General features: G+C 33.8%; 2 protein-coding genes across 5 annotated transcripts in view; both read left to right on the forward strand.

The window, feature by feature from the left end:
* LOC126714970 (uncharacterized) overlaps positions 1-17,175 on the forward strand; it is a 90,502-nt gene that overhangs the window by 63,076 nt on the left and 10,251 nt on the right. The window lies entirely within an intron of this gene.
* The window catches only part of LOC126714971 (senescence-associated carboxylesterase 101-like), an 82,725-nt gene that overhangs the window by 48,230 nt on the left and 17,320 nt on the right, over positions 1-17,175 (forward strand). The gene's annotated exons all lie outside the window — the stretch shown is intronic.

A 17,175-nucleotide genomic window follows, 5' to 3' on the forward strand; every position in this document is an offset into this window, starting at 1 on the left:
CTTTTTTTTTTTTTTTTTTTTTATAATTTTTTTATCTAGCCTTCTCATCTATATATATATAAAACTGAAACTTTTGAAGCTCCTACAATTTTCCACATCAGCACAATATTAAAAAAAAAATAATAATAAAACCTTTTTAAAACCGGAACCCAATTCTACCACTATTTTATTTTCCTTTTTTATTTTAGGTTTTATAAACCGGAACCCAATTCTACCACTATTTTCTTTTTCTTTTTTATTTTAGGTTTTATACCCTTTCTCTCTTTTGCCGTTCTCTCTAGCCTTTGCCTCTCTCAATTCTCAAAACCACTAAACTATATCCCATGGGCATTCTCTCACTCCTTCAGTGGCAAAAAGTGCCAGCCTCCCACCACCGTCATATACCGCCAAAGCCGCTACCAGTGCAGGTATTTTAATTTTTGTTATCTTAGATTTAGGTATTTGGATTTGATTTGATTCTCTTTAATTTAGGTATTTGGATAATTGGTTTTGATTAATGTTGAACTCGTGCAAAATCGAAGATATCTGCTTCTTCTTCAACTCTCTCTCAACCTCTCCATCTTTTCCCTAAAAAACACAACACGAACTGACCTCTGACCTCTGGCCTCTAGGTTATTGGTGTTATATACCATAATTTTATTGGTCTTTATTTGTTTAGGTTGATTGAAATAAATAAAATTTACTGGTAATATGTTATTATGCTATAAATTGTTGTTAATTTTAGTTTTTGCAGTAGGGTTAAAGGTATGGTATTCGTTTAGTTTGGATTTCTTAGCTTTTAGTTTAGCTTTTTTTCTTAGCCTTTCTGAGATTTTTTACCCCAGCTTCATTGATTTCTGTTTTGTATTCTAGAGTTGATTAAATTGTAGTTTTAGCTGCGTTTCTCTTTGTATCTGTAATTGATTGAGTTTGGGTTTGGAACTCTATAACTGAGTTTAGTACTGTGCTTTGACGATAATCAATTTTATTTTTTTTTGTGTGGAGACTGAGCTATGGGTTTGAATTTGTTTAGTGGTAGTCTATGGTTGGTCTGCATTTATGCTTGCTTTCAATCAATTTGATGTCAGAATTATGACTTAGGATTTGATCTGCTTTTGTTTACTTCAAATTAATTTACTTTGAAGTTGATTAAATTTTAGTTTTAGAATGGTCTCACCACCCTGTTACCTTGCGATTCAGAAAACCTGTTAAGCAGTCATCTTTTTGTCTTTCCTTTTTCACTGATTTTTATTTTTTTTTATTTATTTATTTATTTATTTTTTTTGCCATTGATTTCAGGATCAGGTACTAAGTTTTTGCCCTTCTGATTGATTTGTCATAGTTCCAGAAATCCCCCTACAAAATTCTCTAAGCAAAAACCAATGGCTGTCTAAGTGGGTATGTATTTCTTATTTGAATTGTGATTGTGGGAATTATTGTTGATTGAAGAGATTGGCAGAAAAGATTGGGTTTCTAGGGTCGTTTTTGAGAAAATTCAAATGAATTTTTTGGTGTGTTTTGTTTGATTTGTTTCATGTGTTTTGACGATAATCAATTTGATTTTTTTTTTTTTTTTTTTAATGCTTGAAATAGCTGGTCTTCTTTCACTCTCAATAGAATATATATATATATATATATATATATATATACAACAATCCAGCTTTATGGATTTCCCTTTACTTCTTCTGATGTTTCCAATTCAAGTCTAAAATTCATTGTTCCATGGGTGGTTTGAAGGGCCATGAGAATTAGTAATTGGAGAACATCTTATTCCATGAAGCAGAGTGCTTCTAAGTGGACTCACTTTCTTAGCCATCTATGTGTCAATACCTAGTATTTTCTAAAGCACTTTGTGTTCTGCCACTTTCATTATAAATATGATTACGCTAATGGAATTCTTTGTCATAATAGTTGCTCCACTTCTTTTCAATCCTTAAAAAAAACACCATTATAGATATACTTGGGAATTTTCTTTTGTGAATGCATTATTGATTTGAGTAGGTGGTTTTGGGTCAATTTACTATTTTTTGCAAAATGTTTTTGAGTATATGTTGATAAAATTTTCTGTATTGAGCTTTGTTTTCTTTTCTGTATCATAAATTGAAAGATGTATCTTGGAATTAAGTGGTGTGATACGTTATAACCAGTAGTAGAATGTGGGGCTTCGTTGTCTTGGGCTACCCCAAAGATGGAACTCTATGAATTGCATTTGCAACAGATGGTGAAGTCAGCTGTTTTGTAATTCTAGAGGGATATATTCAGCTTTTTATGTGACAGTTGTTAGTTTCTGTAACTTCAATAGTTTACTGTTGGCTTATTATTTTAATATGTGCTGTTTTAGCTGTGTTTCTTTTGTATCTGTAATTGAGTTTGTGCACACGCTTAGATAAGTCTTAGGTTTGGAACTTTGTAATTGAGTTTAGTAGTGTGTTTTGACAATAATATTTTTTGAAGTGAGTTACATCTTCAATATTTTAAATAGATATTAAAATGGTGATAATCAATTTGAATTTTTTTGTGTGGAAACTGAGCTATGGGTTTGAATTTGTTTGGTGGAAACTGAGAGAGGTGGAGTTATCAACTTGCTTTCATTACACAACACTCTTGATAATCTTAGCGAAATTGGTGTGGAGTACATTGAGGTTAGTTTTTCAGTGTTATTTAGTTTTTCAAAATTGAATATTATATTGCTCAACAACATTATTTTTGTCTTCAAACACATGAACATATGGACATGCAAGGTATGATGCAGCTGACACATTGATTAGCTAAGATACATTATTAGATAAGATACATTCAAATACTTGCAAGGCTACATGACTATAACTGAAAGTAACTGCATAAAACAAAATGGAATTCTTAAATCAATTAGAGGATTTAGTTTAGGCTTTTGCTTTTAATATCTGGGTTCCTTTGCCTCTATAAATTACTGGTCACTATGGAAAAAATGAGTTAAAGTTAGCTAACAACAGCAACTATGGTGATGCAGGTGATTGTTTTTTCATTGGATAGAATCATAAAAAATTTTATGCTAATCTATTTAATTCTTGAAGAAAATAACATATATAGGAAGAGTTCTCATTTATTTTTTTTATTTTTATTTTTTATGAGGGTAAGCTGCCTGCTCTCACAATCAAATTGTTTGATGATATGAAGGAGATTAAAAAAGAAAAATTTGCACTACACTGCACTGTTTCATTAAAATCTGCACTATACTACACTGTTTCAAACTTTCTGTACTGCATTATTTCTCTTTTATTAATGTTTCTTGGCTGAAAATTGGATTCTTACTGTTTTGCAGGTAGGATTTAACATTTTGATATCTGGCTTATTTGGTAATACAACTACAAGACGAGGAAAGTCAGGTATTTACCAGTCTTTCCTTTATTTTGTACTATTTATTGGTAATATGTTTGTAGAAAGAATTTGAAATTGGAATATGATTGCATATTTAAGTTTCTTGGTTATCTCAAACTTGGTTTTATGTTTGGGTTAATTGTTTCATCTCAAGATTTCCATTGTTTTAATTACTTCTATGTACAATTTGTATTTTATCAAATAATCATGTTTTTATTTTTATTTTTATTTTTTTTTAAATTCTGAAGTTAGTATGTGAATGCTATATTTTTCTTCAATTAAGAAGAAAAATACAACTAAATGACTATAATCTCAAGTAAGGATGGAAATTCTACTCCATTAAGAAACTTTTTGACTCTTTTGAAGAAATTGACAAAGCAATTTAGCTTGATAAAATGACAGAAGTACGTATTTTTTAATTTAGCAAAATTACAAATATGATATTTAAGATGTATATGTTGTAATACATTCCTCAACCTGTTCTATTGCTAGGCTTACATCAGTGAAACTTGATGTTCAAAGCAATGTGCAACTCACACCAACATCTGTACCCAAGGAAAACAAAAGGGCATATTCAAGGACTGCTACAAAGCAACAAAGGAAGAAGATGCAAAAAACACTTTAAAGTTGTCTTTCAATCTCTAAGATTTTCTATGCACAAGTTGGTTTTAATGGATTTGTGATTTTGGTACTAAAGACATAGTGGAACAAAGGAAATTTTTTTGCTTTTATGCACAATTTGGTTTTAAATTGAAACAGAGAGGAATTAAACTCCTTTATTTAGTTATTTGAGGATACAACTCTACTTCAACGTTTTTTAAATATTATGCATACAATGAATATTTAGTGGAAGTCATGAAATAAATGAAATTGAAAAGAAAAAAAAAAAAAAAGCCATAGCAAAAATACATGGTATTGGGACTTATGTGCAAATTAAAAACTGTTGGGAGGAGCTTCAGCTTAAAACTGTGATCTATGTGTCATCTTTTGGGACAGTAATGATATTTTATGTCCTTCTATTATGGATACAGTTTTTATTTATTTTTAATTAAAAAAATTAGTAGCATTCCCGTGCGATGTTCTTTTGTAATACTTATTAAACCAAATGTAAAAGCATATTATGATTATTGTAATATATTACTTCATAATATCTGTATTTATCTCATTTTTAATATTATTTCATAATATTACATGTTTCATCTTATATCAGAGTCAATTTAGCTTTCAATAATTGAAATTAGAGAGATGTTTAAATCTAAATGTGTTAACATTTGATTTAAAACTATCCCGTGCATCGCACGGGTTTGCGACTAGTTATTATTATTATTATTATTATTATTATTATTATTATTATTATTATTATTATTATTACTCTTTCATGTTAGTGGCGTCAATGGTTGATGATGACGCCAATTACTATCAAATATATTCTTAAATCTGTATACTCTTGACTTTTATTTTGTAAATCAGTTCATCTTTTCCTTCCGTGCATGTTGGTGGTGTTAACTGTTCAGATGGCTGTTATATATATATATATATATATATATAAGAGAGAGAGAGAGAGAGAGAGTTTTTATATTTTCTAAGAATTAGATGCATGAATTTGAATTTATATACAATTGACAAAAAATTAAAAAGAGATTTTGCATGAAATTAGAGTAAATTAATTAATACCTAAAGACACTTGACGTTAAATTATTAAACAATCAGAATGACACTTGGCATCAAGTTATTGAAAAAATTAAAAAGATATTTGACACAAAATTGGAGTCCGGTTAGAATCCAATTTTAACTTGACTGAGTTTCCACTTTAATATAGTGTATATGATACATGATGGGTTAGAGAAACTTGTTTAATTTTACAATTTTACATGTCCCAATTGGTTTAGTTGGAGAGTTTTTATTTTATTTTATTTTTTTAAATTTTATATTCAGTTGAGTCTTTTATTAGACTAGGGAAAATGGAACAAATCAAATAAGGAAAAACCCTAAAAGACATATGTCTCTAAATAATTAAATTAGGACATAAGCTTATTTTCTTATTTTCACGTGTTGGTCAGATTGTAAGTTTTCCAACAATATGGTAGGTAATCTTTATAAAAAAGAGACCTTTTTTGGAGTCTCTTTTAGCCAATAAAACTTTCAAACAACTTATCCCACCTGTTAGAACCAATTGCAAATAATTTTGGAGCATTCACTCCTGAGGAACTAAGTAGTTTATGCTCAAATCCAAGAGCACTCTCCACTTGCTATTGGAGGATTAATTTCAAAAGTTGCACTTCTTTTTAGTATGAAGATGTTAATATTGATCTATGCAAAACTAAATTCAATAATAATATTAGTTTTAGATAATGTATAATTGAGCTGAAGTTATAAATTTTTAAACTTCATAGATTTTGAATTCATTAGGAAGTTATATTTATTAATTTTGTCATAACTGTATTTTTATATTTCCAGTACGGGTTAGTGTTTAATATTCATAATGCATATTGATAATTCCAAACCATTAATTATCACGGGAAACTCTCTGGGAGGATCTGTTGCCACTCTCTTCACCTTATTACTACTAGAAAAATTCAATTTTACAAACACCAAACGCCTACTTTGCATCATTTTTGCTTCACCCCTTATTGGTGACAAAGGCCTGCAATCAGCCATATCAAACTATTCAGCATGGAACTCTTGCTTTTTGCATGTAGTTTCTAACCAGGATCCAGTTCCTAGAGTCTTAATTAATGGTTACAAGCCTTTTGGCACATTTCGCTTGTGTTCGGAGCTAGGCTATTCTTGTTTTGAGGATCCCCATACCATTTTGGAGTTGTTGATGGTAGCCTATTTAGGGAGTCCTGAAAATCAAGATCCTAATAAGGTTTTTGAGTCCTATGGAACATTTGTGGAACATCTCAACCGTAAGGTACTTTGCAAAGATACTACAGATCATGAGTCGTTAATTGATTGGACTACAACAACATTACGGGCAGGCATTATTACACAACTAGCAGCAATTGGACTAGTGCGATCACAGGTAACTCAGTCACAATTCTTTTTGGATTGTATATAATTAGAATGCTTATTTGAGCTATGTCACTTGTATGGAACATATATGTTACACCTAGACAATACAGGAACTAGAATAATGTTACACCTATGTCATTTATGAATAACGAATGAGATGCTTACCGATTAAGTATTAACAACAACTAACCAAAGCCTCTAATGTTTCTTACATGGATTAAAATTACTACAATTTGAAGTTTTTGTCTTTGTCCTTGTGATCTTTCAAGACTCCCCTTATTATGGCCCAACTCATTTTTACAAGTTATTGCAGCAACCATAGAACGTTGACATCAACAGTGTCATTGAAAAGACAGAAAGACTGGAATAAATTATGGTAATTTTAAACAAGCAGGCTTTTGATCCCACCAAGGGGTTGAATGAAATAAAAGTATATATGGCTTATCTAGAACAGTATAAGAAGGTGTCTAAAGATGACAGAGTTGGCTACTATGATAGATACAAAAATGTAATCGATACGAGTAATATTGACCTGGTAAAGCATAAGAAAATCCTTACATGTTACTGGGAAGAAATGGCTGATCAAGCAGAGAAAAGGCCTCAGACAGTAGGTGCCTCCCTTCGTTGGTGTTGGCTCTTCGGGGGAACAAATTACCGAAGGATGATTGAGCCACTGGACATAGCTGATTACTACAAGGCAAGCAAACAAGGCTACATAAAACAAGGAAGGCCTAAACATTACATAAAATTGGAGCAATTGCTGAAAGAAATGAAGAAACCTTCAAGTGTTCCAAATGAAATGAAGAAATAGAATGTGGCGACAAGTTTGACAGAGGATTCCTGCTTTTGGGCTCATGTTGAGGAGGCTCTCATTTCATGCAAATTGCTGACTAATGAAGGATCAAGTGTTGAGGAGGACTCGGAAAGAAAGAACTGATTGAATTTGAAAATTATGTATTGGATTTGATGAAAAATTACGCAGTATCGTATGAGATTTTCTTGCCTCGGAGTAGCTTCATGAAATGGTGGGGAAAGTATAGAGAGATTACGGGAACTTCTTATAGTTCTAGTCTCACTAACTTACTCAAGAATGATAACAATTACGAGGCTTATGCTAAAGGCTCCCTGGTCTTTTAAACTTTGTATGTGTAAGGTTGAATTTATTCAACCATCTAATTGGCTTTATTCCGTGCCAAATTTGCTTGTAATTCAGCATTTAGTAACCCTGTATTTAGGTGGGTTTGTTGTAAGGGTAGTGAGTGAGATAGAGTGAAGATTGCTCAAGAGTGTGCAAGAAAACAGAGTGTCGCGGCTGGGACTCGCGGGTGGACTCGCGGCTACAAGCCGCCAGAAGCTGCACACGTGCCAAGCATGCTGGAAGATGAACAGTCATGCTAGCTGGAGCACTACAGGACAAAACAGGACAACTGGCCATACGGTTAACTCGCGACTGGATCTCGCGACTTGGTCAAGCCGCGAGGTCAAGCCGCGAGCCACCCCTGTTTTGCCAAAACCTGACGTTTCACATTCCTCTCCTCTCCAGTATAAATACCCCTTTAACCCACGATTGAAAGAGAGCCTCCAGAGAGAATTTTGAGAGAGAAATCCTAGAGAAAAACAAGATTGATTCATCCACAATCTTCACCTAAGAGACTCTTCAAATTCCTCTACTCTCTTCCTCTCCATTGATACATCCTTGAGAGGTTCTTGGCCAAATCCTTTTCTCACCATACCCATATCTGTGAGAAGGTTTATTTGGTGCTTTGGGAAGCAGTTAGGAAGGAACCAATCTATATTGGTTGATGCTATGGTCAAGTAGCGGAATCCGGGAAGCTAGAAAAGAAAAAGGTTCGGCACAACCTCGTTGGAGCAAGAAGCTTGGAGGGCTTAGGTACATCGGGTAGATTAGGCTTGGAGGGTCTATTGCTGTTCATGTATCCCAACTACATTTTCTAGTGGATTATTGACCGCTTGGAGGGCGGCGGAGAGGTTTTACGCCGAGGGCTTCGGTTTCCTCTTCGATAACACATCGTGTGTTGTCCTTGTGTTTGCATCTCTCTTCCCTTTATCTTTGCCTTTTATTTTCTGCTATGGATGTGATTTATAATTGGCTTAGATTGATTTCCAATTCTGTTTATAGCTTATGTTAAGTTTCCGCACACTAGTTGTTTGACATAAAGCTTGAATTGGTTAAATTGTAATTTGGGGGTCTAAACGTTCAAAAGTGTTTTATACACGTTTTTGAACTTTCAATTGGTATCAGAGCGGGTACACTTATTGTGGTTTAAATACCTAAGTGTGATCCTTGACCCCTTTTGTTTATTTGCCATGGATTGTGCTTTGTATGCCTCTTTGCATGATTTGGTTGGTGATGAATGTAACATGCCACGTGTTTGTGAAAATGTCTCTATGAGTGCTAATCCTCATAATTGTGATGACATGTTAATTGAATCCATGGGTGTTGTTGACAAACTCTTGAAGAAAAATGCTAAGAAGTTTCAAAAGAATTTGAGCAAGTTATTTTGTGAAAAGGATGATTTGATTGCTAAGCTCAATGAATCCAACAAATTGGTTGAGAAATATAAAAAACTTGCTGAAATTTCTCTTGAAAAGCTGAAAGAGTTTGAATGTTTGAATATGGACTTGGATGCTAAACTTGTTTTGTCTAACAAACTTGTTGATGATCTTAAATGTGAAAATGAATCTCTTAAGATGCATGCCAAGTGTTTGATTGCTGAACCTATTGTTAAAAAGGATGAAAATATTTGTTGCAATCATGTTGTGATACCTGATTTTGTGCCTAGTGTGTGTTCTACCTTAAAGGACAAATCGGTGTACATTCCTCCACATAAAAGAAATCAAAAGGTGGAGAGAAAGACTGTTAAGTCAAAGTCTCTGTTTAGGTCTCAACCTAAGGCTCTGGATGGATCTAAGTTTGTTCCAACTTGCCACAATTGTGGTGTGATTGGTCATATAAGACCTCAATGTCATAAGTTGAAGAGGGAACAAAACCATATTGCTAGATCCCTTCCCAAAAGGCCTAGTGGACCTAAACACATTGTGTGTCACCATTGTGGTGCCTTTGGTCATCTAAGACCTCAATGCTCTAAGTTTCATGCTTTTAAAAGAATCAAAAGAAAAGAAAAACTTGAGCTTCTTGGAAGTTGTGCTAAAAAGGATAAACCGGATTTAAGTGATAATAGCATGTTGTTAAAGAAAGTGTTTAATGCTCTTAACTCCTTGTCTATGTGCATCTCCGGTTCTCATTCTTCCAACCCTCGTCTCACTTCTCATGAGACACTCATTCCAAACAATTGTTCTGTTTGGATGAGGAAGGGTTCCTATGGTTGAGCTTTTGCTCCTTTGGTTCTTGATCTAATTCTTTCGATCTTTGTAGGACCCTTCATGCATTAGATGCTTCATTGTCATGCATTTGTGCATCATGCATATCTTTATATGCATTGTTTTGTTTTTATTTTGATCTTACCTTTATGTCTTTGGTTTGTGTGTGTAAAAATCCAAAACCACATAAAAAGTAGAAAATCAAAAAGCTTGATCGACGTTGTTAAGTTTTGTCTCAAAACTTGTTTTGCCTTGTACCTTTGTGCTAATGGCTTTGTGCATTTTCGAGCATTGCTTGTTCCTTTGCACTCATATCACTGTGGAAGAAATCTTGAAATCTATGTGATTGTTGTAAATAGATCTTCAAACTTGTCATGAATGATTAGTGAATGGTTATGTTGATCTTGAAACTTGCATAGACTTGTGTCTATATATCTTCCCACTCTTTATTTTTGTTTTTGCTAAGAAGAACTCACCAAATGTAAATCTCCAAATGAAAAGAGATATTGAGCTGCAAAAGCCTGTCGCACATTCTAGTATTCGACTAGGAAAAAGGGTAAGCGACCTTATATTTAAGAGAATGTTTATTCAAAAAGCCAAAGGCTTGTTCATTAAAGTGAAATATCAAATATCACTCTCACAATGAGAGGCGATTATCTCAAGAGATCAAAATGATCAAATGTTATGGAGTCAAATGTAAAGCTTCAAGATATGTTATCAAGTTTTGTGGGAGGTCATATATACATATTTCTATAATTGAGATGGATCACTTGATCTAGTGCTAATTGTGTATGCCTTGGTTGAATTGATCATTGAAGCTTCACATTAGACTAAGGACTATTTCATTGTTGATATCCACACACAACACACAAGTTTATGTTCAATAAATGCCATATTCATTTGTGTGATTGTACTTGATGAAATGTGTTTTCACATGCTCAATCTTTGTTAATTCAAGCGCAAAAAGATTTTTGAGTGTTTTAGGTGTTTTTGGAAAGTATTTTGTTAAAAAATCTAAAATTTTTCAAGAAACCCAGTTTTGCCCTGTTTTGGCGACTCAGTCGCGGGTAAGTCAAGTCGCGAGACTCAGTCGCGTTTTTGCGGGTCATTTTTGGCAACTTATTCGCGAGTGGAAGGTCCAGTCACGAGGGTTACTCAGAGATTTTGGCGGCTCAGCTCGCGACTCCCTCGCGGGTAGACCCTCCAGTCGCGAAAAACACTTAGAAAATTTTTCAAAATTTTGTCTTTGAGCGTTTTGGCGGCTTGCCCTGGCGACTTAACTCAGTCGCAAAAATCGCGTGTTTTGCATATTGAGGGTTATTTTCAAAGTTGTTTTCAAAAAAAAAAAAAAAAAAAATTTTTTTTTCATTTTTCCCTTCGTGCATCATTGGCATTGTTCGTACCTTCATCTCTTGCTCTTGTTTCTCCCTGACCCTTTGTCTATTCCTGACAAAAAGGGGGAGAGTATACTCTAATGAGTATGTCGGAGTGTTTTGTCATTTTTATATGACTCTTGTGCACATCCTCAGGGGGAGAAATTCTATTTCTCATGCACATTTGTAGGGGGAGAGTTATTCCATAGGGGAGATGCATATACCAAGGGGGAGAAGACATTGAGATCATAAGAAAACTTTGTTCTGTTTGTTTTCTTGTTGGCTTTATGGTGCTTTGAGTTATGCTTTGTGGTTCTCATCACATCATGTTTTTGTTTTGGACATGCATATATCTCTATGTTATTGTGCTCCATTGAATGCATGTTTGGATGATCATTTGCTTTGCTATGTGATCATTGTAGTCATTACTATATGACTGTTTTGGTGTATGATCAAGTTGCTCACATGTTTCACATCATGTTTACTTGATCGTAATTTGCTTGTTACATTATACTTGTCCTTTTATTACTTGCTTTACCTTGAGGGTCTAATGTATTTTGTGCAAGTGTTTCAGGTTACAAGTATATATGTTCCAAGTGCATCACAGCTTCTCATCACTTTGAAGGGGAGAAATTTTAAGCACTTTTAGTTTATATTGTTTAAGTTTTTATTCAATATAATGTGTTTGTACCCATGTGCTTTTGTAAGCTTTTAGGGTTAATGTTTTATGCATAGTTTGTAGGCTTTATGGTATGTACCTTGCTTAAGTGCAGCCTTTATGCTATGTTGAAATCAGTACTTTAATCTAAATGTTCTGCATTTTGGTTTATGTACTGTCACTCTTGTGCCCTTGTAGGATTGTTCCTAGATGCATATGCCTTGTGTGCTATGCATTGGTTGAGTGTTGAGCATACAAGTGTCTTGCCTTGTGCTTGTTAACTTGTATGTCCTTGTGTTCATTCCAAGTGTGAATGAGCACTGTGATCACTACCTTGTGGTGTTCACTTGGTTGATCAAGCCATGGTTTGTTTATTAACTCCATCTTTGCTTGATCTCATATTGCCTGTTTCATATGCATTTATAATTTTCTGCTTACAATGATCATGGTGTATTGTTGTGTTTCAGGAGTTTTTGTTCATATGATTCAAGTGCTTCACAGCTTCTAGAGTTAGGTGTGAGTGAGTTTTGTTCAACTGTTCCCAACTCACATGTTAAGTCTAGAGTCTGTTTTAGGGTTTTGTCACGGAATAGCCAAAGGGGGAGATTGTAAGGTTGAATTTATTCAACCATCTAATTGGCTTTATTTCGTGCCAAATTTGCTTGTAATTCAGCATTTAGTAACCCTGTATTTAGGTGGGTTTGTTGTAAGGGTAGTGAGTGAGATAGAGTGAAGATTGCTCAAGAGTGTGCAAGAAAACAGAGTGTCGTGGCTGGGACTCGCGGGTGGACTCGCGGCTACAAGCCGCCAGAAGCTGCACACGTGCCAAGCATGCTGGAAGATGAACAGTCATGCTAGCTGGAGCACTACAGGACAAAACAGGACAACTGGCCATACGGTTAACTCGCGACTGGATCTCGCGACTTGGTCAAGCCGCGAGGTCAAGCCACGAGCCACCCCTGTTTTGCCAAAACCTGACGTTTCACATTCCTCTCCTCTCCAGTATAAATACCCCTTTAACCCACGATTGAAAGAGAGCCTCCAGAGAGAATTTTGAGAGAGAAACCCTAGAGAAAAACAAGATTGATTCATCCACAATCTTCACCTAAGAGACTCTTCAAATTCCTCTACTCTCTTCCTCTCCATTGATACATCCTTGAGAGGTTCTTGGCCAAATCCTTTTCTCACCATACCCATATCTGTGAGAAGGTTTATTTGGTGCTTTGGGAAGCAGTTAGGAAGGAACCAATCTATATTGGTTGATGCTATGGTCAAGTAGCGGAATCCGGGAAGCTAGAAAAGAAAAAGGTTCGGCACAACCTCGTTGGAGCAAGAAACTTGGAGGGCTTAGGTACATCGGGTAGATTAGGCTTGGAGGGTCTATTGCTGTTCATGTATCCCAACTACATTTTCTAGTGGATTATTGACCGCTTGGAGGGCGGCGGAGAGGTTTTACGCCGAGGGCTTCGGTTTCCTCTTCGATAACACATCGTGTGTTGTCCTTGTGTTTGCATCTCTCTTCCCTTTATCTTTGCCTTTTATTTTCTGCTATGGATGTGATTTATAATTGGCTTAGATTGATTTCCAATTCTGTTTATAGCTTATGTTAAGTTTCCGCACACTAGTTGTTTGACATAAAGCTTGAATTGGTTAAATTGTAATTTGGGGGTCTAAACGTTCAAAAGTGTTTTATACACGTTTTTGAACTTTCAGTATGATAGAGATATGCATATTTCAATATCTATGTGTGCACTGCCCTTCAAACATGTGTGGTATTTCGAAGTTATTACCCAATAAATTGTAAATTAAGAACATCATCTTTTCAACTTTTTAAATTTTTGTATAATAAAATTTTCATGTCTTTCTTTTGCTATTTTTGGGGTTCGATACTTGGATGTGAGTAGATGAAAACAGTTTTAGTCATCATTATCAAAGGAATAGTTTTTTTGGCTTTGTTTATTCTTCCCTCTCAGCAAGGAAAGGCCACACTATACCATTGAAATAGTGAGCATAATTCTCCCCAACAAGACCGTTCATGATTTGCTAATATTTCTACATTTTCCAACAAAAGTCAAAAATATGATTTTGAGAGTGAAAGGAGCAGTTCAATTGATACATTAATGGTAGGGTTTATATAATGCGATTTGTAATATAGTTAGGTCGGGGGAGTATGTAGAAAAAATAGGAAAAATTATATTTTCGTTACAAGGTTTTGGTTATGGGGATAAAAGAAAAAGTGAAAGGGAAAAAGAAAATGTCTTGAGTTGAATTCTTTATATACATTATCTGAATTTCTTTTTATTAAATGGTAAAATAAAGTAAGTTATAGATAGTTAAATTGCTGAAGTTTTTTATCGTTACATAAGAATTTGGAATTCGAACACCGCTTATACAAAAAAATCACTAGTATCTTGGCCTAATAATAAATGATAATTACCATAAAGTAGATGTCATAGATTAAAATTTTATTATATCTGTTAAAAAAATAGAAGTAAAAATAACAAAATGTTGAATTTTACAAAAGTCAAATTAGTATGACAACAAGCCTTATGAGCTGGTTAACACTATGTTCTTCCTTCTACTTGTTTGTCAATTAGGTGTATGTCTAAGAAATATCTTATTAGCACTATAATGAATCAAGCCATTTATGAACAAATAGAGCTTCGCTCGAGAAAAAGTCTGTTTATGTTGTTTATTTATTAAACAAACCAAGCTCAAGCCCAACTTTAAATCTATAGTATAACTTGCTCTATCCTATCTCTTAAAAGTTACATTGACTTTTAAGTGGAGTTTGTGATATGCTTGTTTTAGAATTTCATTTCCTCTCCCTTGTGTGTGTGTTTATATTTGGATCAATTTTTTAAACCTTTCAACTTTTAGCTTTTCAACTTTCCTCTCATATTAAAGGTGCATTGCACCGGGCTACTATTACATTGAGTCCAAATCCACATAAACCATAATTTCATTAATACGCCCTCGCAAACTCAAGGTAGAATCTTAATAATACCTTAAGTTTGAAATATAAGATCATGAAAATGCCTCAATAATGCTTTGAAGGTCGATGACCATAAATGACTGTATTGAATGGAAATTGGATTGGGTACAATGGAGGAGAAAGAATCATGAAAATTGCTAGTGATCGCAATGAATAATGACAATAAATGAATGTTGAAAAATGACCATAAAGGCTTAAGAATGGTTGCATGAGTGACTAAGAAGGGGATGTTATGGCCTAAGGACGGCTACATTGATGGCTTGAGGAATATCTAAAAGGGAATATGACATGATAAGACACGTGTGAGTGATGAGTTGGTGAATTTTGCATTGATTAGGCCAAAAAATAGGCTGATTAGTGTGACTTGGATGCCTCATATGAGAAAATTGACCTCTAAAATTGTAATCTATAAAAAAAACAGAAAGGATACATAATTGGAAAAAAGTCAACCCTAATATTGGTCAAAGTAGACAAAGTCAATAGTATGGTTCATTGGTGTGGATCTGTAATTTGATTTGATCTAATTCTATGATTTAGCCAAAGATCTAGTTCGAAGTTTTAACTCGGTCGTGTAGACTTAAGCTAATGTTGACAAGGCAGTGAAGTGGTCGAGTGTTAACGTGGTGGCTAATATGGTTGACCTGAAATGCGACATGTGGTTGTGGCTCCTTGATGGGTGAGACTATAAAATATTGTAGAGAAGTGGAAGCAAGGGAGAATGAGAATGCGAGGATTATATGGTTCAAATTGATTGTCTAAGTCTATGAGATAAAATCATTTACAACTACATCTTTACTATATGTTGAATTATGTATTACAATACAAAATCTTAAATAAGATTATATATGAATATTACGTTAATCCTAATTGAGCCTGCAATACATTTACACTTATAATTAACAAGCACCACATATATTCCGTAAGAAACAGTCAACAGAAGTGCCAATATTCAAACTTTGTTATTATTATCGGGCCAGCAATACTATATATTATATAGATGCATGGTTATTACGACCTTAGACTCGCTCATGCCATTTGGTCTCTATACATGCCCAAATATTGGAATCAAACACTTGGAAGATATCCCAAAGGACAGTAAAAGATTCATGGATCATTTAGCCCCGGATAGCTAAAATAATTTCTATCTTGTCGATGAAAACTACTGCTAAGGTTTTTCTGCCTATATAAAGGGACCAAAGAGAAACAATACCATCAATGAGCTTTGAACATCAAAGCTACTTCAACAAAATATCACAAAACATGGCGATCCAAAGGCTTGCTTCTACTTTTGTCATATGGCTTGCTTGCTCCATATTGGCTGTTTCTGCACAGCATGTAGGCACTCCTGGTCTTTCACCAGTACTAGGCACTCCTGGCCTTGCACCTAGCCCTAACAACTCTAATGCACCTTTTCCATCAATGCTGACTGGCTTTGTGGGTGTTGCCATTTCATTCTTTTTCCTCAAAGAAATCGATTAGGGTCCTCCTGTCCTCGCTCCTCGCTCTTCAGATATCCTTGATGGTGTGTTGAGGTCACAAGATTGTATCAATATAATATTATGTTTGATTTCATGTCTGTATTATTGTAATATATATGTTTATCGCACTTGATTTAAAATTGTATTTTTTCACGTCTGTTACTATTATAATATAAATTAAAATTTCACTCTTGATCGTCCTATACATATACACAGATGATTATGCTCTAAGCAAATATTCATTTTAAGAAGGAACTTGGTGCATGTACTAGAAGTCTAGAATGCCTTGTGCAGGACAATCCAAAATGAAATATTGTGAATTTGGAAAATAAAAGCTCTATATATATATACTCATTCGGTTTTCAACAAATATCCTAATCAGGTCAATCATATGCTGTGAGATAGCTGTGAATGGGTATTTGATGACCCATTGAACTTCATTTGGAACCGATCACAAAAAAACACTCAGGCATGATCTTTTTTTTTTTTTTTTTTTTTTTTTTTTTTACATGTTTGGTTGTCAAGATCTAGAATTCAAACTTCACGTAAACAAAAAAAAATTAATGTATTAGTCTGAAGATAAGAATAATCATCATAGCCATGGATGTCATAATTAAGTTTAAATTCTATTATATTTATATATATAAAAAAACATGTTTTGTCGACAAGTCATCATTATCACTTTTTTTTTTTACTATCCTATATTTAAATTTATTTTCACAGATCATATTTAAGATAAATAAGTTTACTTTAATTTTTTTATATTAAATACGTACCTTATATATTTATTAAACACCTTAATACAGTATATAAATTTGTTTTTAATTATGAAAGTTAAAACTATTAGATAATGTTATTGTTAACTTTTGCATTACAAGATACAATATAAAAAGTGTAAAACTAAAGTACAATTCTCTAAATGTAGTATATTAAGTTCTCTAATTAAATTCAAAGATGAAATTACATCGAATTTACTTA

Source organism: Quercus robur, chromosome 2 (genome assembly GCF_932294415.1).
Source record: "Quercus robur chromosome 2, dhQueRobu3.1, whole genome shotgun sequence".
NCBI lineage: Eukaryota > Viridiplantae > Streptophyta > Magnoliopsida > Fagales > Fagaceae > Quercus > Quercus robur.